The sequence below is a fragment of the Microplitis mediator genome, chromosome 3, assembly GCF_029852145.1.
Source record: "Microplitis mediator isolate UGA2020A chromosome 3, iyMicMedi2.1, whole genome shotgun sequence".
In the NCBI taxonomy this organism is placed as follows: Eukaryota; Metazoa; Arthropoda; class Insecta; order Hymenoptera; family Braconidae; genus Microplitis; species Microplitis mediator.
Window position 1 is genome coordinate 11,146,757 of NC_079971.1, and position 25,728 is coordinate 11,172,484.

At 31.9% G+C, this 25,728-nt stretch overlaps 1 protein-coding gene across 9 annotated transcripts in view; it reads left to right on the plus strand.

Moving 5' to 3' along the window:
* The window catches only part of LOC130665417 (glutamate receptor ionotropic, NMDA 2B), a 1,452,633-nt gene that overhangs the window by 327,272 nt on the left and 1,099,633 nt on the right, over positions 1–25,728 (plus strand). The window lies entirely within an intron of this gene.

Genomic DNA, 25,728 nt, shown 5'->3' on the forward strand with positions numbered 1-25,728 from the left:
AATTCTTTTTTCTGTTTGAATTTTTACGTTTCTTTTGCCCAAAATTTCAAGAATTTTGTGTGGTCCAGAGTAATGATCTTTTGTTTTACCTGGATTTGGTCCACTTTGTAAAAATACATATTGACCTACTTTTAAATTTTGTGGATTACAATGTTTATCGTAATATTTTTTAGATTTGTGTTTAGCGTCAACTAAATTTTGATAAGCTAATAGTCTTATCCCATGTAATCTTGTGATTAAATCAATTAAATAACCTTGCATTGTAGGTAATTGCTCACATTCTCTTATTGGTTCGCTAGAAGGTAATCTAGACTGTTGTCCAAAGACAATAGCATAAGGTGTATTTTTAATTCCTTCATGATAACTTGTATTGTATGAAAATGTTGCTAACTCAATCCATTCGTCCCACTCTTCATCAATGGATGAGTAGTGTTTAAGGTATTCGTTTAATGTGTGATGTGATCGTTCTAATGAACCGTTTGATTGTGGATGATAAGCTGTAGTTTTAAGTTTTTTAATACCGATTTTTTTTGCTACGCATTTTAAAATAGCACTTAAAAAGTTACGACCTTGGTCTGTAAGAATAATTTTTGGCAGACCAAAATAACAAATAAATCTTTTAACAAAAGCAGTTGAAATTGTTGTAGCTAAAGTGTTAGGTAATGCTTCTGCAATACAAAATTTAGAAAATAAATCTTGAATAGTTAAAATATATTCTTTTCCCCTTTTAGTTTTTTGTTTTGCCCCGACAATATCCATAGAAATTTTCCAGAAACAAGCAGCTGGAGTATCGGTAATAACCATAGGTTCCCTGTGTTTTATACGAACTAATTTTTTTAGTTGACAATCTAAACATTTTTGAATTCTACGTTGAATATCATTTTTCAAATTTTCCTAATAATAATCTTTTTTAATTCTTTGATAAGTTTTAGTTACCCCTTTATGACCCCCGATTGGTGATTTATGCATTTCATAAAAAATTTCATCTCTTTTTTCGATAGGAACATAAATAATTGTGCCTAAACAGATTATTACTTTAATATCAGTTTCGTCAAAAACATTTTTTAATTCTGTTATGACATTATTCCACGGTAAATTTTCTATATTTTCACTTTTTGCAAAACTTACTGTTTTTAATTTAAATTTTTCTAAAGTTTCTTTTAAATTTTCAAAAATTGTTTTTAAATTTTCAATTAAAATTACAATTGATTCTTCTTCTTTTTCACGAATAGGCAAAGCAAAATAATATTTATTTTTAATTTTCTTTTCAACTACTTTTCCTAACTCTAAATTTTTAAATGTCGGTTATTTATTTATTTCTTTTAATTTAACTGCGCCATTATCGCATGGTTCACCATTGGTGCTAATAAAATAAGCTAAATTATCTTTTCTGAAATGAAAATAATCTTTAATGTCAACTATATTACGAATATTTCCCGCTTCTAAAATTTCTTTAATATCAGAATCACTATGATCTGATGAATCATTTTCATTATTGTTTTGTTCATTTATTATATTTTCAATATTTTCATCTGAGCTTAAGAAACTGCTCACACTTTCTTGATTTAATTCTTGATCTTTTATTTCTTTCCTTTTCTTGATTTGTTTCACTTTTTTCTTGCGCTTAATAATTCTTGGTTGATTTGTAATTTCTTCGTCGGTTGAATCGTTATTTTTATCACTTACTTTTTTTTGGATTTCATTTTTGTTTTTGTTCAAATTTTTATTTTTAATTTCATTAGTTGTTTTAGTCGTTGGTTGTGGTGTGGTGTTTATTTCTTGTTTCTTTGCTGCAGCTCTTGTTGTTACTTTGATTTGTTGAAATTCTTCTGTTTCGATTGGATTTCTTGACAAAGCATCAGCAACATAATTTATTTTACCTGGTTTGTAAATAACTTTAAAATTATATTCTCCTAATTTTAATCTCCATTTTAAAACTCTTGTGTTTACATCTTTTGCCTTTTGAAACCAAACTAATGGTTTATGATCTGTAACGAGAGTAAATTCTTTACCATAAACATATGGTCTAAATATTTTTACACCAAAAACAATAGCTAATGCTTCTTTTTCATATGTTTCGTATCTTATTTCAGCGTCTCTCAATACTCTTGAAGCATATGCACATGCAGTATCTTCTCCGATTTGTCCTTGTGATAAAACTGCTCCGATTGCATAACCTGATGCATCAGTGGTAATAAATAATAAATGGCATTGTAAAATCAGGTGTATTTAATACAGGTGGTTCACATAATTTGTTTCTTAATATTTCAAAAGCTTGAGTTTCTTTATTCCATAAAAACTTGACATCTTTTTGAAGTAATTTTGTCAATGGTTTAGCTATTTTTGCAAAATCTTTAATAAATCTTCTATAATAATTAGTAAAACCCAAAAATTGACGAACTTTTTTCTGAGTAGTAGGAACTGGATATTTCGTTGCAGCTTCAATTTTACTTGGATCAGGTCTTATAGAATTTTTACTAATTAAATGACCTAAATAACAAACTTCTCGTTTGAGGAATTTGCATTTATCTGGTTTTAATTTTAAATTTGCTTCTTTTAATCTCTGAAAAACAATTTTTAATCTTTCGATGTGTTCTTGTAAAGTTCTTGCAAATAAAATTATATGATCCATAAAAATATATAATATAACACCAATTAATCCCGAAAAAACATCTTCCATTAATGCTTGAAATGTAGCTGGGCCATTTGCTAGGCCAAAAACCAATCTTAAAAATTCAAAATGACCTAAAATAGTAGAAAAAGCAGATTAATGTTGATCTTTTTCCTTCATTTTAATTTGATGAAAACCCGATGATAAATCTAGAACAGAGTAATATTCAATTCCACCTAAACTATCAATTATATCAGTTATATTTGGTAGTGGATATGCATTTTTAATCGTCTTTTCAGTTAACGCTCGATAATCGATTACCATTCTCCATTGTTTTCTTCCTTCAGAGTCCGGTTTTTTTGGAACTATCCAGACTGGGCTGTTGTATGGTGACCTTGATTCCACAATAATATTATTTTCCAATAATTCTTTAATTTGTCGATTGATTTCTTCCTTTGAAGCATAAGGAATTCTGTAATTTTTAATATTAACAGGTCTTTCATCTGTAGTCAAAATTTCATGTTCAACTCTATCTGTTGCTGGTAAATATTCACCTGGAAGGTGAAATCTTTCAGTATTATCTTTGATTAAATCATAAAGAGATTCTTGTTCGTTTTTATTTAAATGTTTTACATTTAACATCTCTTTTATTTTTTCAAAACGTGATTTATTTTTATTTATAGCATCAGTATCACGTGAAGAGTATCCTGTGGCATCTTCTTGATTCTTTTCTTCGTTCTCACGAGCATTGTTGATAACTAATACTCGCTGAGCATATATAATTTCTTTATTATATTTATTGATCGACTCATGTAAATTGTAGTCTTTATTTTCAATATTGTAATTGGAATTTACCTTTGAATGCTGTTCTTGATTGTTATCTTGTTTGATTGTATTTATATTTTCAGATTTTTCTTTTAAATTTTTCTCATTTTTAGGTTGATTATTATTTATTTTATTTTTGTTAAAAGTTTTAGTAGTTTCTTCATTTATTTTTACCTTTATTTTATTATCTTCTTCTGGTTCTTTCTCTGCTTCATCGTCTGAATCGTAGTCGGTATCGCTTCCATAAATATTAAAATTCTGGAATCCCATAGCCATTATTTGATGCATATCGTCATCAAAATCAGATTCTTCTTCATTTTCAATTTTCATTATTATTTCTTCGTCTGTTTCTTCATTAGTTTTTATTTTTTCATAATGCACTTCTTTTTCGTTTTTTATTTCTTCTTTCTCTTCTTTTTTTACTTCTTCTTTCTTCATTTCATTTTTTTCTTCTAGATTTTCTTCAGTTGTTACAGGATAAATTTTATCTTGAAAATTTATTTTATTATTTTGCACTAATTTTTCACAATTAAATGACTGATTTATTGATTCATCAGTATCATAGAAAAAATATTGTTTATTATTTATTTTAATAACGCGATCTTTATAGCAAATTTGGACTTTCGCTTCGTCAAAGAAATTTGAACCCAATATTCCCGATTGCTCGATTGGAAAATCGTCAGGAACTATTAAAAATTTAATTTCTAAATCAAGAAAATCTAATTCGACTTCACCCAATGCTTCAACTGGAATTTCGTTAATTCCAAGTAATTTAATAGTTTTAGTTTTATCTAGAATTGCCCCTTTTGGACAAAAGCTTTCTTTTAAAATATTAGGACCGCTACCTGTGTCTAGCATTACTGAAATTCGTCCGACATTAGGATTTACGCTATATCCTAGTAAAATTGTTGGACTCTTATTATTTTTATTTAAATTAATTTGTTCAACGCGAGTTTCTTTCTTTATCGCTAATAGTTTTGAGTGGAATTCTATCAAAAATACCAAAGTGTGAATTAGAGGTTGAAGGATGATTTTCTTTTATTTGTTTTTCTTCATCATTTATTTTCTTCCAACAATCTCTAATTCTGTGACCTATTTTTTTACAATAATCGCAACTTATAATTTGTTTTGGACAATTATTAGTTGAATGTTCATGACTACCACAAGTTAAACATTTATTAAAGTTTTTAGAATTGTTATTTAAAAATTCGTGTTTGAATCTACAAATTTTAGCAATGTGACCAGATCTATTACAAATTTGACATCTTTCAACATTTTGACTTTCTCTAGAATTTAATAATTTAAAACATTTATCAGCAGTATGACCTGATTTATCGCAAAACTGACAAATTACAGTTTGTCTTAAGTTTGATTGTTGAGTAGAAATCTTGTTTTGGTTGATAACTAGATTGATGTGGTTTTTGAGAATTATTGAGTTCGCGATTGACTTCGTCGCAAAGAAACACGGGTTTTTCAATTCCCCTTCGTTTTATATTTTCAAATTCACTTAATTCTTTTCTAAATTTAATTTTTTGTTCGATTTTAATAGCTTCATTAAGTGTATTTTGAAAATTATTATTTAAGGTTCGAATTTTACTTTCGATTTCAGGATTAAGACCATTTAAAAAACTTTCTACGGCTCTTCGCTCAACTTGTAGTATATAAGCATCGTTTTCTACTTGTGTATGTGTTCTTTTGTGTACTTCAACTAATTGTGATGCAATATCACAAATTCGATTAGAATATTTTAAAACAGATTCCCTGTCTTTTTGATAAACGCGACCCAATGCACCCAATAATTGCATTTCTGTTTTATTTGGGGCTGCTTTTCCCCTTAAAAAGTCATAAAATTCTTGTTTTGTATTTACTGTTGCATAGTTTATAGATTTTCTTAAATCGCCTTTTAATTTTTTTCGCAATGATTTAACCAAATTAAGTTCAGCATCTTCCGGTAAAGAATTAAAAGCTTCATTACAAGCAGTTATAAATTCTGTAAGTGTCATATTTTCACCATCATATTCGGGTACAAATTCTAACGCGTCACGTAAAGAAATAGATTGATTTGCTGAAAGAGCCATTGCTACCGGTTGTTCGTTATTGATTTGATTATTATTGTTTTTGTTATGGTTATCGTTATTATTATCGTTATTATTATTTAAGATACGCTCATCATTTAAAGGTGCATTGTGTGAGTGATTATTTGTAGAATCAGCTTCAGAATGTTGTGCCGAATTATTTGTTTAATTGTCATGTGTATTTACGTCTTTATTTTCTTCTGAATTTGAGGGTGATTTTTCAAACGATTCAGCAGAATTTTCAATATTAGAATGATGACCAGATTCACAATTATTTTCAATAGGATTTTCTTCAATACTTTCATTAGTTAGTTGGTTAGTACTATGTAAATTATTATTTTGAACAAAATTTGAATAATTAAGTGAAATTGAGGTATCTTTGAGAGAACGTCTTCCACTAGGACGATAAGGATTTTTTTGTTTTTTAGTGGATGAATCTGGATTTTCTCCGGAAGGATCCAGATTGATATCTATATTATTTTTTTTTGCAAATTTCCGAGTAACTATTCTATCTGACATAGGAAATCATTTTTCCTTTGAAATAAAATTATTTCAATTATTTATTTTAATTTAAATTGATTAAAATTTTAATTTTTTTTTAATTATTTCTTTTCCTTTTTGTAAATTAATTAATTTCATCATTATTGATTTTAATTTTTATTATTTTTATAAATAATGAACAGCATCCTTATGTATCCCGGACGAGCCCCCAAAAATTTTTGATATATGTTACGTCAAAATAACACATATTAAGAGTTGTGCTCCTGTTTAGCCTTCGCCGAGCGAAATAACTGGGACGGAGCTATAAGGATGACTGTTTATTATAAATAAAATTAAAATAAAAATACTTACTTACGGTTCGTTGTCTAAGAGATAATTAAAATTATTAAAAATTAAGTAAAATAAAATTTAATTAATTTAGTAAAGTGATAAAAGCAAAATTAAAACAACTTCCAAATTTATTTAAATCAAAACAATTATTTAAAAATTATTACAAAACAAAATTTAATTTGAATTAGACAATTAAATGCGGTTTACAATTTTTAACGCTTTATAAAATGATTTAGCTCTCGATTTCACTTGTTATACAATTTATTTAAACAATCAATTTATTATTTAAGTTTATTATTAGTTATTTATTTAAGTAATTTGTTACCTTGATTTATTTGATGATTATTATTATTATCAACAATTATTTATTTAATTTATTATTTATTATTCTTCCTTCTCAACCCTTGATAATTGATGTAATTTTATCAATATTGAATTTTATTTATTAAATGAATTATATTTAAATAATCCAAATTAGATTTAATAATCGATAGAATGTTTATCAAAATTATTTATTAATTAAATGAATTACTACTTTTGAATAATTCAACAATTATTTTTTTAAAAAACTTCTGAATTATATTTTAATAATTCAGTTTATGAACAATTAAATCACCATTATTAATGATTTAATAAAATTAAGGACCTTGCCATTAAATAATTAAAATTTCGTCCATGACGAATGAGCTCACTTAGGAAACTGAAATCTTTTTATTTCCAGAAGAGCTGTTACCAGGTAGTAACACCCCTTCCAATAATTATTTAATTATACCAATTATTTCATTGGTCATAATTGAATCAATATTTTTTTAGAATTATTATTTATATATATATTTTTTGTGACTTCCAATGCAGTCAGCATCATACGCATAAAGCATTGGAGTCGAATTCATAAATCAATATTTATTGATTCTTACTTTTTCCTTTATTGCAATATATTCTTTTATTATTTAAACATTTATAATTCATTTCATTATTTCTTTTCATTATTTCATATTTTGTATTTATTATTTCATTTCAATATTTCATTTATTCAATATTTATTCAACAACAATATTTCATAAAAATAATTTGAATTTAAATTCAAACTTAAAAATCATCAGCCGTAATAATGGCTGGAAGTCATTTGCTAATTAATTAATTTATGCACAGCCAGATGGCATATCATGTAGGATTTTTTAATAAATTGATTGACAGGAAGAATAAGACGTCGTGATGTCCCATATATATATATATATATATATATATATATGTCGGAAGACCAGTAATATGATGGGCATCACCCTGACCATCGGGTTTATTATTTTTGTCTGGCATTTTATTACAAATATAAACGAATAATAATTACACAGAACAGTGATTTATTATTAAAGTATTATTCACAAATAGTAGTAACTAAACAAACGGTATTACGAATATAATATCTCACAATTGTTAATACTTACAGAATTACAACTAACACAATATTTGTTACACATAAAATGATAACAATAAATTAATAATAATAAATGATATTAATCGTAGTATACAATTGCCCGATAATAGTAATAATAAACTATGATTAAATAATATACGAGTAATACGGTAAACTAGGCTCGAGAACGAATCCACGGTCAACAGGAAAACTTGTACTCACACAACGAATGCTTAATCAGAACTGACCGACTCAACTAGTCCAAAAACTCTGTACTCTTCATCAAATACCTTTTAGTCAGAAATATTTAAAGAAGGACAACAATCTTATTATCTTACTATCTTGTCCTCTGTGTCTTACTATATCCATCCTGTGACCATGGCTACGTTTGGTGAACAGATGTCACAGCGAGCCTAAGCCTCCCGTAATAAACATAATCTACTTAAGTTGTAAACAATTAGAGCTTAAATTTTATTTAATTGTTACTGTAAAAACTAGTCTTGACTGTCAGGAATTTCCCGTCCCATTGGAAAACCCCATTTTATCGTTTCATCTCCGACATATATATTAGGGTGTGTAAAAAAAAAACAATTTTTTTTCTAGGTCTCATAGTCTCAAAAATTTTTTGGGACACAAAAAAAATTCTCCTAAAAAATCAGCTCGATATCTCGAAAATTGAGCTGGCGGATTACAAGTTCATTTTCCCATTTAAAATACATGTAAAAAAATTTTTTTTGTTTTTCGAGAAAAAATCAAAGAAAAAATTTTTTTTTTAATTTTAAATTCCACACTTTTATAGGAAATTAAATTCCCTACAAAAATGTTCTAAATAGTCATGTTCGTAACTACAATATAAAAAAAGTTACAAGCCCCCAAAGTTATAAAAAAAAAAATAATTTTTCTTTTATGTATAATTATTATTTTTACTTTTGTGTTATGAATTGGTGGTATTTTTTCCTTCAAATTACAATTTTCAATCTTCTATTTAAAATTTTCAATAAATTTTCAAATTTAAAACGTTTTAGTACCTCACTTAACCGCTACAGAACATTATAATGATAAAAAAATCTATTTTATCGAAAGATTGAAACCAATACAAAAAAAAAGTTAATCGTCATGCTTTTGAATTATCTTATAAATATTTCTTGCATAAAAATAGCTTTGATATGGAAGATTGAAAATTAAAATTAAAAGAAAAAGTACTACCATTTAATAAAATAAAAGTAAAAATAATGATTAGACATTAAAAAAAATTTTTTTTTGTTTTCAACTTTGGAAGCTTGTAACTTTTTTCATATTGTAGTTACGAGCATAACGATTTACGACATTTTTGTAGGAAATTTAATTTTCTATAAAAATGAGAAATTCAAAATTGAAAATGTTATGTCCGCCGGTTAGATTTAAATTAATTATCCGCGATTTCTCCCTTTGGTAGCGATAGAAAAATTTAACGAGCGATTTGGAGGATGCGGACAATAGTATAGAAGACAAGGAAGATTTTCGCTTCCTATATTTATTATTTATTGTGGGTTTTTCGAAGAGTACGAACCCAAACGCCTTCGAGCTGGATCACGTTGTATTTATAAATCGATCAATAGAGAGAAAATATTTTAAATGTCTCTCACTTACCTTTAGATGAGTCTTTCTTCTAGTACGGCAGATTGTATCCCTCCAGGACTTTGCAGCCCACTCAGCCTCTTCCTGAAGGAGTTGGTTGAATGGGCGCGGCTGGAGTAGTAGGATAGAATCTTATGTGCTATTTTCGAATGAACTCACTAAGTTAAGATTATGATCTTTTGTCTTTTTATCTATTTTTTCAATTACAGCACTTTTTCACTATAAATGTTACAATGGTTTGCACTTATAAAAGATAGTGCACCATTTAAATATAGTGGAAACCTAAACATGCAAACCTCTCAATAAGACAATTTATAGATAAATTGAGAAAAATATAGATAGCCCGAACTGGGAATCGAACCCAGACCAATTCGGTAACGCGCCGAGTGCTCTACCAGTTGAGCTATCCGGCCCTATACTATATTCCGTTCAATTTAATCTATAACTTATTGAGCCACACCGTCCTTCTTACGGTAATACACCATTTAAATATAGTGGAAACCTAAACATGCAAACCTCTCAATAAGACAATTTATAGATAAATTGAGAAAAATATAGATAGCCCGAACTGGGAATCGAACCCAGACCAATTCGGTATCGCGCCGAGTGCTCTACCAGTTGAGCTATCCGGCACTATACTATATTCCATTCAATTTGATCTATAACTTATTGAGCCACACCGTCCATCGTACGGTAATACACCATTTAAATATAGTGGAAACCATTTAATTTGGTTATTATAAATTTTAATTATTTTTAAAATGCGTCCTTTTGTAGCCTTATGGCTTTTTATGCGCAGATTTTCTCGACCCAAGATCGGACTACAATTACACTTGATTTTCGTGTCACTATTCGATCAAGTCGGGTGATTTTTATAATCATTGTAAATAACAAAATAATAACGCTACACGATATGAAAATATCAGCCAAGTACCTTAATCAATTTACAATTTAACTGAATCGAAATATAAGATAAACCGCTGTTAATAAAATAATACCGCTACACGATGGAAACTATCGGCCTTTCATTAAGGACGATTACTTATTGCCTTGTCTAGGACAGATTTTTGCAATAAGATTACGGGCTATCAACACCGTTTACGCGGACCGTAAGACTCGAAATTTAAAGATCTGATCAACAACCACGACACCGTTTACACGATACCGTAGGACTCGAGATCTGAAAATTTGATCAACAACTGGGGTCCTGAGCCATGGTGCTCAGGCTATTTAAAAACTTTTGATTGGTGTTTGATGGGAGTAATTGAATTGCTGTCATTGGTGGAAAATGACAACAAGTTTTTATTTATTCGTCAATCGTTATTGCAAAAATCATCGCGCTACTCTTATACGCATAAGTGATGGTAATACTGACGCTGCGTTTTCGCGTGCTTTTGTAAAGAGGAGTTTCGTAAATTTATTTATGAAATAAAATAAATTAAATAAAAAAAAAATATATTGGACATAACGGAAAATAAATTTTTATCTTTGATTTTTCCTTGAAAAACTAAAAAAAAATTTTTTTATATGTATTGTAAATGTGAAAATGAACTTGTAAACCGCCAACTCAATTTTCGCAATATCGAGCTAATTTTTTAGGAAGATTTTTTTTAGGTCCCAAAGAAACTTTTAAGACTATGAGACCTTAAGAAAAAAATCATTTTGTTTTGACACACCCTAATATATACATACTAGAGTGGTCGTTAAAAATTAATTTTCTTGAGGCGCCCCCTAAAAAGTTTCTTTTTGATGAAAAAACACTGGGAAAATTTTTTATAAATTTTTTACGTCAAAATAACACGTGCCTCAAGACGATTTAAGTTGATTTTTGAGTATAATCATGTTTTTTCAGAGAATTTCTGGTCAAATATATAGTAAAAATTATTTTAAGATTGGAAATGTTTCAACAATGAAATACCTTCAGTAATATCATTCTCAGTGATGAATTTCAAATTATAGTTTTATAAAAAGTTTAAACTTCTTCGCGGTTTAAGCTTATTTTTCAATTTTTATTATATTTTTAGTTTTTTATACGTCTGTAAGCATTCATATATGAGTTATTTTGATGAAAATGCTATAGAAAATTGCGGATGCACATGCATTAGATAACTTGTATAAAGGCCGTTAAATCATTCTCTGTCGATAAGTTACTAACAGTAGTATATACGTCTGTAATTTTTGTATAGTCTATATTGCAAAATTTGTATCAGCTGCTTTATATAAATCATTAACACGATATTGTTATAATTCAAACATCTTATTTTTAACAAGTAATATTGTTTATTACTTATTGAGTTTACTCGGGAATTGAATGTTATGTTTTGTTAGAAGTTATTGTGTAAGTCATTATCATCTGTAAAGTCTTACATGAGGTGCGAATTTAAGGTTAAACATTGAACATTATAAACGATACTCTTTTCGTGAAGTGTCATTTTTCCTTCATAATGGAAAATAAAATAGAAAACATATTTTTAATCGGAGAGACACATCATGAAATTGCAGGAAATCAACTTCCATCTAATTTACAAGTATTGAAATTTTTGTTTTACAACACGCGAATATTGAAACATAGTATAAAAGTCGGTGAAAGTTTAGTGTATAATGAATTGATTACTTTTTGGGAAAAAAAGAAAATTCCAACACAACAAAAATCTCGCTGTATGAAAAAAATTGATGATTTATATAACGATTGGAGAAGTTTACAAAGAAACTCATCAAGACGAAATAATTTTCAAGAAAACAATGAAAAAGTATTTTTGTCACACTTAAATAATTTGTTTGATATAGCACACAGTGATGTTTTAACAATGGTTGATGACAGTACAAAAAGATTTTTATTAAATCAACGCGAACCTAATCGTGTTGGATTTATTGACGACGTTGAAGATATATCTGGTAAGTGTTAATATAAGTTAGACATTTTTAAAATTTATTCGTTAATTAAAATATTTTTTTTCTATCAATATAGAAAAATCTGAGCCTACTTCGCAATATGAATCATCCTCGCCATTATTCAGTCAAGAAAGTCTTCACAGAGATCCTAGTTTCGTTATTGACTTAGTTGACGAATCGCCACCATCGAAAAGGTCTCGTGGAAAAATAGACATTCTGACTCCAAAATTATGTACCATGTTAGATAAGTGTAAAAGTAGTGATCGCGATGCAACAGGCTTATTAATTGCATTTCTTGAAGCTGTGGAACTTGATGCTACCCACTACATCGTTAATCGAACATCGATAAAACAAAAACGTGAAAATTTCAGAAAAAAAAGGGCGGCTGAAATCCAAACAAGATTTGCAAATAAAGATCTTTGTAGATTAATTGTTCATTGGGACGGAAAACACTTACCTGATATTACTGGCAGGAATTTCGTAGAACGTCTTCCGATAATAGTTTCATTTGAGAATGGAACTAAAATTCTGTCAATACCACCATTAGAAAACGCTACAGGCCGAGCAATGGCAAATGCAGTTTCTGATGCTCTTCAAGAGTATGGAGTCTGTGAATTAGTAGTCAGTTTATGTTGTGATACTACTGCATCGAATACTGGAGAATATAATGGTGCAGCAGTTTTAATTGAGCATTTGTTAGAAAAAGATCTTCTTCTTTTGCTAGCAGACATCATATATATGAGGTTGTATTGAGAGCTGTATTTGACAGTAAGTTAACCAATATTTCTGGACCAAATGTGCCTATATTTGCTCGATTCAAGAAAGAGTGGGATGGATTAGACCTAACTCAACTTCAGAGTGGAATAGTGGATAGAAAAGATTATTTAGAACTGCTAGAATTAAGCTTGCTATTTATTGGAATAATACCTGATGATATTAGGTTTCATACTCCTGGAGCTATGCATCAGGCCAGGTGGATGGCTAAGGCAATATATTCGTTGAAAATTTTTCTGTTACGATCTACTTTTAAACTAAAGTCTACGGAGGAAAAAAGCCTGGCTATGATTTGTGTGTTTATTGTGAAAATTTATTTACGAATATGGTTTGTCGCCACATCATCGATCAAGGCGCCAAACTGTGATTTTCAGTTGATAAAATCCATTCATAAGTTTCAGCCTATTGACAAAAAAATCTACGAGAGTGCTTTAGGTAAAATTTTAAATCATCTGTGGTATCTGAATCCTGAAAATTGTTTATTGGCTTTATTCGATGATGATGTAGATATGGAAACGAAACAGAAAATGGTAAAAAAAGTGATCGAATTATCGCAAAATGCAGATAAACCAGATTTATCAAACAGTAATGATGAACAAGTTCTTAGGAAGGCTGTAGTATCTCGTGCGGATATCCCAAAGTTATTTGACGAAGGATTAGAACAGTTTATTAATGCAACTTCTATCAATTTTTTCCATAAGCTTGGGCTAAATACGAGTTGGTTGACTGAAAATTGTGAGAATTGGTTGGAAGACTCTAATTATCAAGATTGTTTGACGGCTGTAACAAATTTATCAGTAGTTAACGATGTTGCAGAACGAGGTGTTAAACTAATGCAAGAGTACAACGATTTATTCACAAAAGATGAAGAACAAAAGCAATTCCTCATTCAAATTTTAGATGATTACAGAAGTAAAGGCATCAAGATAACGAAAAAAAGTTTACTCAAGGATTGGAATGATGAAAACTAAATTTTAAAATGAAATTTGTATAAATTTTGTAATAAAATGAAATTATTAATTAAAGTATCATGAATTTTTTTTTAATTAACACACCTTACTATTTGGAATATTTCCTGTTATTTTTAGTAACTATCGTATTCTCATGAATTCGGGTTCTGTAATTCTTTATATTTTGTATAAAATTGTATTCATTATAAGAAATCCTCAAAAAACATGATTATACTCAAAAATCAACTTAAATCGTCTTGAGGCACGTGTTATTTTGACGTAAAAAATTTATAAAAAATTTTCCTAGTGTTTTTTCATCAAAAGGAAACTTTTTAGGGAGCGCCTCAAGAAAATTAATTTTTAACGACCACTCTAATACATACATACATACATAGATAAACTTTTGAGTAGATCGTATTTTTTGACTCTGCTAGGTAAAATAAGGTATATGGTGGCAAAATTCTTTGATAATTCGATCATGAGACCCATTGCAATGGTCCGATTTCTAAAGAAATCTACCTAAAACATCTGCCTATCGGTTGACCCTGCGGGCCAGCCGTGAAACTTCCCGCTGTTTTCGAGCTCTTAGAGCTCGTATTATGTCCTCATGAAGAAACATTCACACAGCAAGTGAGGTCATGCGCATGACATGACGTGTTTTTTACATACTTTCACAATTTTCACATAATAAATATAAAATACTGTCCAAAGTTTGCTAATTCACGTCGTTTTGAGAAGATTTTGATTTATTCATCTTATGTATACGTAAAGTTTGTTGATGCTTCTAAAGATACCAGTGAATTCAATTAAAATAATCAAGTGCAGTGTTTTGAAGTTAGGTACTATTGATATTGTCACGTATAAAGTGTGTCACGTAGCGATTCAAATGTGAATCGCTGCGCGCGCTTTCCCATCTCACCGTGAATTTAACAACACCTCCTAGCTAATAAAGCGCATTTATTTATTATAAGATATTATTATTTAAGTATTAATATTGTTTTGATTAATTCTTTAATAATGATTTATTTATGATTTATTGGAATTATTGTTTATTATGTTTGTGTTTTGATAATTATTTTGAATTTTATGTACTTAATCGATATTTTCATTTCAGTTAGTAGCACACGTGCGCGTATATATTGTATAAAAATATCGACTGAAGGGAGAGTAAGTCGATATAGTGGAGATAAAAATCAATATATCCCTCCCGCCACGTGGTGCACTGAAATAATTATTATTTACTGTTTAAAGGGTTGATAATTATTATATTTATGATTAATGATGGAAAATATTATTTTATTTATTATTATCCTATAACTCAGGTCGGGAAATAAGTTTAAATATTTTATTTTAATTGATAATTTCGGGTCCGAGGTCATTAGAGTGGATAACACATTAGTGATACTCATCCCTCGGAAAACCGACGCGGAAAAATAATTAGAGAGAACCGGGCTATTGTAAAGGTAGGACGTGTTGTTGTCCGCAATTTGTAAGTAAAATTATTCTGACCCAGTTGCCGTCATAAAAGTAATTAAATATTAAAAAAAGTTAATTTGGTGATTATTAATGTTTTGTTATATTGAATTGAAAGTAAAAGTAACGTATTAATTGTTATTCAATAACTCCAGAAGTAAATTATTATCAACGCCGGTAAGTCATCTGTATTATCATTTGTTGCGTCGGCTATCGCTGGACCCTCGGTAAAGTTGATCGCGATATTTAATTGTTTAATAATTGAACCTGAGTTATTGTTGTAATAATAAGTTAAGTATATTTGGCGTATGTCCCAGAGTTTGGTATACGTGCGTAGACGCGTCGAATACATTCCTTAGTGGATTATAGACAAGGATAGCGTATTTGACTCCTTGTCTTACAATAGTATTTAAAATATTATTTCTCTGGGTAAAATTTATTTTGTAATTTGATGGTATGCAACCCAGTGTTGCCAAATATATTTTGAGTTCCCGCGTCTTTCTCTTCCCAGAGTAAATAATATCAAATCAAAAAAAGATTAGTATTTTTATGTATATAAATTTTATATTGATTTCATAGAGTAAAAATTTGCAATTTGTAATTTGAATTCCCCTGTGGATAATTCAATTAATTTGATTTTTATTATTATTATATGACTGTAATGAGAATATTATAATTTGTTGAAATTTATTATGAAGAATTAATGTTTAGCAAATGGTTTTTGGTATTGTAATATTTTGTTGGATTTATACTTATAAATATATTTGGATTAAAAAATGTAGTAAAAGGATTCCAGTAATAGCCAAAATTTGTTTGTTCATTTCCTGGATATATTTTAGTAATAATTAATCTTTATTTATTTTATTCATTATATTTATTTGGTTATATTTCCGTTTGGTGCATACATTCTCGCTTGAAATTTGGTCCCGTGATCTCTCCCCTGATTTGTTATTATTTTTGTCCGTTTTGTAAAAACGGGCTGGCGCCCTCGTGCACTAACCCAGCCTGAGGAGCTGGTTCAGGCACACCTTTATTTTATTTATTTATAATTTAATATCATTATTTATGAATATTTAAATATTATTATCTTGAGTCATTTATTATTATTATTATTTATAATGTTTATTACACGTGGGTGACCACATACGGCTTTCCGAATTTGTTCGCGTCTCCGTCTTGAATTGAAAAACGTTATACGTTATAAGTGTTACTCATGGTGTCAGAATTACATTGCTATTAATTTATTTACCAGTTCACTAACAGTGTCCCTTGCCCGAAACTCAATGAAAAATAAACCACAGTGATAACAATACGCAATGAACACTCGCTGTCCTACGGCCTTGGACAGACCTCATGGTGCCGTTAGGTTATGTTAACTAACAGCATCGTCTCTGACACTTAAATTGTGGAGGGATCTGGTCGAAATTCAGCTTCACCTGCTGAAGCTAACCCTCTGACAGAGCTTACCGATAATTCAGGTGATACACCCAAAAGCTCTCGTACTCCACTTACCTCTAAAACTCCAGTGTTCATATTCAAAACTCCAAAACCAGAGGTAACCCCAACCCCAAAACATCGCAGGGGTTAATTCACTAACGCTGAAAGATTGGCCAGACACCAGAACAACTCGACTGGCTCATTGATAGATCTATACTGCTGCTACTCAAATAAGAGACTCAGGGATCCAGACCACCACAGCCCACCTCACAAGCAAAAACACAGGCGTTTATCTTCTTCTCCTCCTTCGTAGGAGCGCAGTCTCACCATTAAACGTAAGTAGCGTTGATTACAGTATTGATATGGGTGCTAACAATAATGATGGTCCATCTCTTTCTGAGTTTCTCAACCAAATGCAAGTCTGGCGCCAGGAGGACCGGGCTCACCTAAACCAACTGAAAACCGATCTGAGCGCTGAGATTCAGGCCGTCAAGAACTCCAACACCCTTCTGATCCAAGCTGTCAAGGATGAATTCAACGCCGAGAACAAGGCCCTGCACGCTGAAATGTCTGAAATCAAACCACGTCTGCTTGCTTTAAAAAACCAACCCCCAGCACTTAACTTAAACTCCAGCAATCCGGCTATTACTCATTCTCTCAGTCAACAAATTGCCAGCACAGCGATTTCCTCCGTGGAAAAAAACTTAAGAAAAAACATCGTCATTATCAGTGGTCTTGAGGTAGCAAATGATAATGTCCTCAATACGGTAAACAACTTTATTGCCAAACATTTCAACTTAGACAACTGCGTATCCAGCGCCGTACCAATCGGTAAATCGAAAAACAGAATCAAGGCTACATTTATTGATAATAATCTTAAATCCCAAGTAATGTCCATGAAGAAAACCCTCAAGCTACCCGTAATCATCAACCACGATCTAACTCCAGAAGAAGGTTTGGCTTTAAAAAAACTAAGAGACTATGGCAAAAATCAAAAAGCTGTGGGTAAAAGTGTTAAATTTGGTCATCTCAAGGTCTACGTGGATGGCATCCCCTACAAGTACAACATGGAAGCCAAAACCATAACTCCAGCTTCAACTTCAACTTTAACTTCAACTCCTAATACCGCCACTCACACCAGGATGCCTCTCCCGCAGTTCTTGTCAGCATTCCCACCTGGCGGCCCGTAAAACACTTCTCCCAGCTCATCTTGGCCAAAAAACGCCGATTCGGATCAGCACAAAAACGTCTAAATTATACGTCTCCTAATATCAAACTCACCTTTTGGAACATCCGTGGATCTAAGCACTTGTTGAATCTCACCGAGCTCTTTACTTTAAACTTCATAGGCCTCTCTGAAACGTGGATCACTGAACTGTCTTTATCACCAGAGCTATCACGTCACTGAGATCACTTTTCATCACTAGTATCTAAACCAAAAGGTCCTGGCAGGCCAAGCGGTGGTCTTTTGTCTCTCACAGCTCTTAATACAAAATCTAAACTGCTGAACTCCACTAACCTCTGGATAATATCAAAGCTACAACTTTCTAAACTTACGATTATAATTGCATCTGTTTACTTTCCTCCAAGCCTCGACATCATACCTGTTCTTGAACTTCTTTAATCTACTATGCTAAATATACAAGCCTCCTATGACTTTGACGCCTCCATCATAGCTGGAGACTTAAACTCACGACTCGGATCCCTAGGTCAACTCGACCCAAACGCCCTAGCTTCGACTTCTCTCTTGGAGCACCGTTCTTCTAATGATTGCTGTACTAACGAAAGAGGCAAAGCTCTTCAAGACTTCATGGATTCAAACAACTTTGTTCTCCTAAATGGCAGATCCAGTGGCGACGCCTCGAGACAGTTCACTTTTTCTAACAAGAACGGCCAGAGTACAGTAGACTTGATTTGGGTGGACATGCTCGGTGTTCAGCATGTTAAAGACATGTGGGTCGATCCTATTTGGTCTACATCAGACCACTTTCTCGTCACTGTTGAACTATTCTCCCAGGATACACCCGCACCAGCACCAGTTCAACACAGAGATGGCTACCTTTCACTCCGCTGGAAGCCGCTAAACAAAGATTCATATTCGCATGAAATGCTCTGGTCTCCCTTTATTACTGCCAATTTCACAGCATCATCAACTGGTCTACTTAATGACAACTTGATGATAGCCATAACTACCGCTACCTCCAACTGCAACATGACGAAGCCATCTCACAAGAACTGCAAGAAATCAATTAACCCCTCGTTTGATAACGAGTGCAGCTCCGCAAAAACAACTGTAGGCACCTGTCTAAAACTCTGCAAATCATCTTCAAATGATCGGCACTTGTGGGATAAATATCACGAGACCAAATCTGTGTATCACGAACTTTTAGTTGGAAAAAAGGCTAATTACATAAAACAGCTACAGCTAAAATTCTCTAATACTCGCAACTCGTCAGACTTTTGGAGTGTCATTCGTTCTACCCGCAGGTCCGTATTTCATGCACAGCAAATACCGTTCGAAGAGTGGGAGAAGTTCTACCACAAGGTGTATCCTCCCAGGATGGAATTCTCTTTCACCCCTACAACACAGTCAAACGACGACCTTGACGCTGAAATAAAGGTAGAAGAACTCCTAGAAAGCTTAGACAAAGCCAAACAGAATAAAGCAGCCGAAGTAGACGGAGTTTCAAACGAATTCCTCAAATCACTCCCATACAATTCGCTACTATTCCTTTTCTCACTGTTCAACAAAATTTTCAACACGGGAGTAGTCCCTTCAAGCTGGTCAGCGATTATCATGTGCATCTTGCATAAAAAAGGTAACGCAGCGGATCCAGGTAATTATCGCGGCATTGCTCTGGTTAATTGTGTAACTACAACCTTTACTCAAATATTACATAATAGATTTAGCAAATGGGCTGAAAAGAATGGCATTATTCCCGAAGAACAGGCAGGTTTTCGATTTGGCCGGGGCTGCGCTGACAACGTATTTGTTGTACATTCACTACTCCTGATACAAGCACGGTTTAAAGGAGTCAGCTCCTATGCGCTGTTTATTGACTTCAAGAGGGCCTTCGATTCTGTTCTCCATACCAAACTCTGGACCAAGTTAGACCGCCTTGGCCTTAGCCCCAAGATGTTGAAATTCCTCATGAATCTGTATAAAAACACCTCTAAAAGTTAGATAAAGTTTCGCACATCTATGCAGGGCAACTTAGCTACCTCCGACGCCATAAAGAAGAGCAAGGTCGCCACCAGCACTGTGCTTGCTATTCTTAACAAACTGAAATCCAGCGCTTGGCCCGGCGTGATAAAACTTCACAAGAGCATCACCTGCTCCACCATGTTATATCTCGCTCATATATGGAGCTTGAAACCAGGGAATCTAGAGTGACTGGAGCCCGCCAATTTATTTTTTTCCAAACGTCTCCTTAAGCTTCCGATGTGTACCACCGACTACGCCCTACGCCTGGAGCTTGGTGTGGACCATATTTCCGTTGCTGTTCTGAAAGCGGCTATCAACTGGATCATTAAAATCCTGGAAATGCAAGAAAATCGCCTGCCCAAGATCTGTCTGAAACAACTCATTGCCTTGACAGCCACTCCATTCTACTCAGATCGCCTAAACTGGGTCCAACAACTTAAACACCTGTTGAACTCCATTGGTGAAGTACACGTGTTTGATAATATGACTGCCAACTACTATAAACGGAAAAAAACGCAAATTATCGAAGAATATAGACACCATCGTCGCTCCCTAGACCTGGGTAGATACCGTGCATCCACGGCCTGTCAATTTACATTTAATGAGTCCAGCTTACAACATTTCTCACCGAGACAAGCTCTGGAAGTGCTGCCCCATCATCTCGCCGTAATAATATCCCAGCTGCGGCTGGCCTCCAATTTCGCAAGCACCATCACTGTTGGTAAATCATCGCTGAAACTATCTCCCACCAAAAGCTGCCCATGCTGTTACCTGAATAAACCAGACAATGTTGTACACTTCATTTCCAAGTGCCCCACCTTCAGACAAGCCAGGGAAAAATACTTGGCAGAATGCTTTGATGAAGATACCCAACGTATTTCTTTAAAATTTCTAGAGTCATGGAATGTTCGTTCAGTTAAAAATCTACTTGCCTTCTGCAAACTTTGCCTTAAAATTAGAATCCAAGACACCTGATATGTAATACTACCTTACTACTCTCAGTTGAAAATATTGTATCGAGGATTGTATCCTGAAGAAAACAATAAATAAATTTATATTTTATAAATTATTGATTTCATTTTATTTTTGCGATTTTGACTATTTCACGACCCGGTCTCTAAATTATGTATTATAGCAGCAGGTAAATGGTAGAAAACTTGGCAGGAAACCCGAACTGCTGTTGAGCGCTCAGGGTTATAGGACAGGACAGAACTGCTAATAAGCGCTCGCCCCTGGGTGGTAATAATGTTATGGACCGGCCATGGTGTAGGTGAATATGTTGGGGGTGCCATGGCACCCCAAAATAAGTTTAAATTAATTTTGAATTAATTGTAGTTTATTAATTATTTATGGAGAGTAGAGGTTCGAGCTCCATGAGCTCTCTCGTAAGACTGACTATATAGTCGTTATAAAAAATATAATAAGGCAAACAGAGTTGACAAAATGTTGACGCTGCATCTTAGGTTCCCTGTGAGAGAATCGTCGTGGTCCGAGTCTCATGCATTTCCATCTGTTTCGACTACTCGCGAGCCACGGCGACTCTTTTATTATAACTGATTTCCGTAACATCGGGTAAAATCAATTCATTAAAATGTTATGTCCGATCATTTTCATTACGATTAATAATATAATTACAAAATCTTAAAAGCTTAACACATTCTGAATAAAATGATTTAAATTAAATGCTCTTATTAACCAAAATAACTGAGAGAAAATTCAATTTTAGAATTTCACTGTGAGAAAGAGTATTGTGAGAGCCGTGCAGGGGTTCTCTACAAAGGACGGCTGCATAACTCCCGTGATAAGGCTGAACACCATTTTTAAGAGTTTTTCTACGAAAATTGATAAAAGTGGTAATAAGATAGAAAATTTATGTTTCCGCTGCTCCACTTGCTCCCTTTATGGGAGTGCTCCGACCCAAAAGTGAAACGTTCCAGATCACTTTTGGGAAGTAACGGAAATATTTTATTTAAACAAAATTTAAATATTAAAACTCAAAAAAACGAAAAACAAAATAAGAAATAAGTAGTATCTAGAGAACTAAATGAATAGATAAATCAATAATTAAGTAAATTAACAAATGAATAGATAATCAAAAAAATAATTGAGTAAATAAATAAACAAATGAATGAATAATTGAAGAAATAATTAAATGAATAAATAAATAAAAAATCAATCAAGTAAATAAATAAATGAATAAGTAAATATATAAATAAATAAATAGATAAATAAATTGCTAAATACATAGTTGTTTAAGTGAAAGATAAGCTAGGAAGAGGGCAAAAGAACACGCCTAGAACTAATGCGGAGGGGATGGTGCGACCCCCGAAGCATTAGGCCCTAAAACAAATAGGAGGAAAGTTAAGGCCAAGATGATCTTCTATTAGACTTGATTTTTCCTCGAACAAAATAATAAAGAAACGCCTCTTCATTTTCTGTGGGACTCTGAATTTTAACTAAGAGAGTCAGTCGTAAAAATTGGTCCAAAGTGGACGGTTGGGTAATAGATAATAGTAAATTAGAGTAGGCTGGTAGCCACCTGATATATTTTAAAGATAGTTAAAACATGTAACGACAGATCAGAGCAGGCTGGGAGTCACTTGATATAGAGGAAGAAAATTATGATTATAATAAATAACTATAAATGTGCATCAAGGTGTAAACACGTTTTAAAAGATGAAGAAAAAGAAAAGTGTTAGTGTGTATATTAAATTAGTGTCAGTAAATAATTTGGAGAGCATCAAAAATTAATTCAGAAAAACAGGTGTTACGTTCTGGCTTTAATTATATTAAAATATAATTTTTCGAATTTTTTGTAGGCAATATATTATAAAACTTTGGTCACTCTGATGAAGAAAAATTCTTCAACAGAGTAACTAAAGCAGATAAGCGATTTTCACCAACACCGTCGTGGCCCGTAGTCTGAACTCATGACGAGGCATGTGACCCGGGCCTCGGCGATGTTCTTTAGGGTAACCTGAGATGCGACGTTGGACGATTTATAATTTTGTTATTTTTTTTGTACTGGATCTGCGGGGACAGAACAGGCAATCAGCTGACGAACATCTAAGGCCCCGGACTTGTGCCCGGTGATCGACTGACTTTAAATTTAATGTTTTATTTGAGAATATACTTAAATTTATTTTAAATTTTGTATTATTTGAATTTAAACGCTTCAAACAAAATTTAAAAACTATAAGAGTCGAACAGTGACATCACAGGAGGTCTATAGATTTTCCAATGATGTCTACCTGGAAAATATTTAATTCGTATTTAATTAAATAATAAATAATAGGAATTAACATTTAGTCAGAATGTTACACAGGTATAACAAAATAAATAAAATTTTAGATTCAAATTTGAAATGTCCCTTTAAATATAAAGATCAATTTAAAATGTTTGTAACCGATTCAGCGATCTAAATCTTGTAACAATATATATTTATTAACACAAAATTGTTAAATAATTTATTTAAAACAAAATAAACCTATTCTCTTTCCAAAAGTATTTCTGAGTCTCCGGTCTATTGGTCGAAAGACTAGGGCCGAATAAAAATAATTTAAACTGTTATTAAAAATGCAAAGATATAGCATTTTGACACAACAAAAAATAATTAATTCCGTTATTATCGTCAAAATTTACTTCAATTTTATTAAATTGTACACTGATCATGAATCAAACAGTTTTCATGGCAACCACGAGCCAAACATACGTTTTATTATTTATCAATCCTAAAAGTATTGATGTGCAAAATTTCAAAGGGAATCAAGTACTTTATGAAAATGAGCCACCAGTTCTCCAATTATTGTATAAAGTAATCTCATGTTATTCATAATTTGTAGGAATGAACCTTTAATTTTCGCACTGTTTTTTTTTTTTTTTGATAAATATTTCATAGCAACTATACGAAATTGTGTTGTGCAAGGGTGGTAGTGAGTACTGCAAATCAATTAATGTAACGGGACCGAAGTCCACCTCTGTCTCACCGGAGGCCGTTTTCTCGCCCTTTTAGGCATACACACGCTTCGTAACATCCCTATCCTCCACCATAATATAATAATAGCAAAATATGAGCATAAGTTCATATTAGCTTGACCTAGGATTGATGACCAGATCCAAGATCCTTTCACGGAAAGTTGAAAAAAATATCTTAATGAAATACAAAAATTAAACTTAAAAATGTTGGCCAGTATAATATGAATTTACTAAAAAAAAAAAAACTTATTTTTTGATTAGTCATATCATATTATACAGGTCAAAATTTTCTAGATTATTTTCGCTATTTGAATGATTTTGTTTTTAATTATTTCCATCAGACCTGCTGGGTTCTCATCACTTCGCAATACTTACTACCACCCCCGCGCAACACAACTATTAACTAGTCAATTCATCTTTCCCAGATCGTAATTTATGAATTTACTTTTCGCTCTTCACATCTAACTTTTTATCGTTACGCAATACACACTACCTTTCTCGCACAATACCATTTTCCTTTAGACTGATAATGAAAATACCAATGTGAACGTAACAGATTTAAGCTAATTTTTTAAATAAATTCACTTTGCTGTAGCTATAGTTTTTTAGATTATAAAATAAATTTATTTATTTTTGTCCTGTAAATAATGTTTTTGTAAAATAAGCGAATAAACTAAGAGGATCTGGTTTAGGCGTGAGGATTTTTAAACAATTAAAAATTACACAGATTTTATAAATAAAAAATTTGGTTACTTATTCAAACTAATTACACTTAAACTTGTTAGAACTTAATAGCTATAGTGAATGCGACTAAATGATTACGTGATAGAGAATGCGAAAAATAAAGAACCACGTGTAATTATAATTCGACACGCGGTTGATAGCGGTTAATAACGCGCTAATTAATTTGATAATTAATTATATGCAAGTAACAATCAATTTCCACTCAATAAATAGCAGCCTTATTGTACTGTCTAATTATTGATAGAATTTAGCGTAGCGGTTCTGAATAATATCACAAAAGAGATAATTTATGTTGAGCGAAGCGATTAGACGGATAGCTGTTTTTGTACTGATCGATCTACGAAGTCAATCCTGGCTTGAGCGATTTTGATCCGGCGTTTCCATTCAGTGCTGACGTGGCAGCATTGCTACATAAGACGAATTTTTCCATTGTCTTAAAAGTGCGCCAACAGGAAGTAGTTAACAGCCAATTTCCTTATTGGCTGCCGAGCACGCTGACATAAGACGAATTATTCGATTGGTCGACTGGTAGCGGGTTCTCATGCCGCTTTGACACGGTTATGAGCAAGAAATTGCAGGTGTCGGGCCCAGATTGCGAGTGACCCGGCACTATTCTGACATTCAAGTCAGTAGCGAGTTCGGCTGCTCCTGTACGTAGGGAAAGTACACGAAGCTTTGCAGAATGATTAAGCTCGTGACCGAACAGTTTTAAATAACTTAGTGCATTATTTTGAACTCAATAAAATACGTCAAATGATATCGTGACCATCAAAATTAGACTCTTTTTTCAAGCGATATCGTTGTTAAAAAAATTTTCGACAAGTTTATTTTGTAATCAATTGATAATCACTAAATCAACTGATTCCAAATATCATTTTGCGCTGAAGACTGAAAAATTGCGCCAA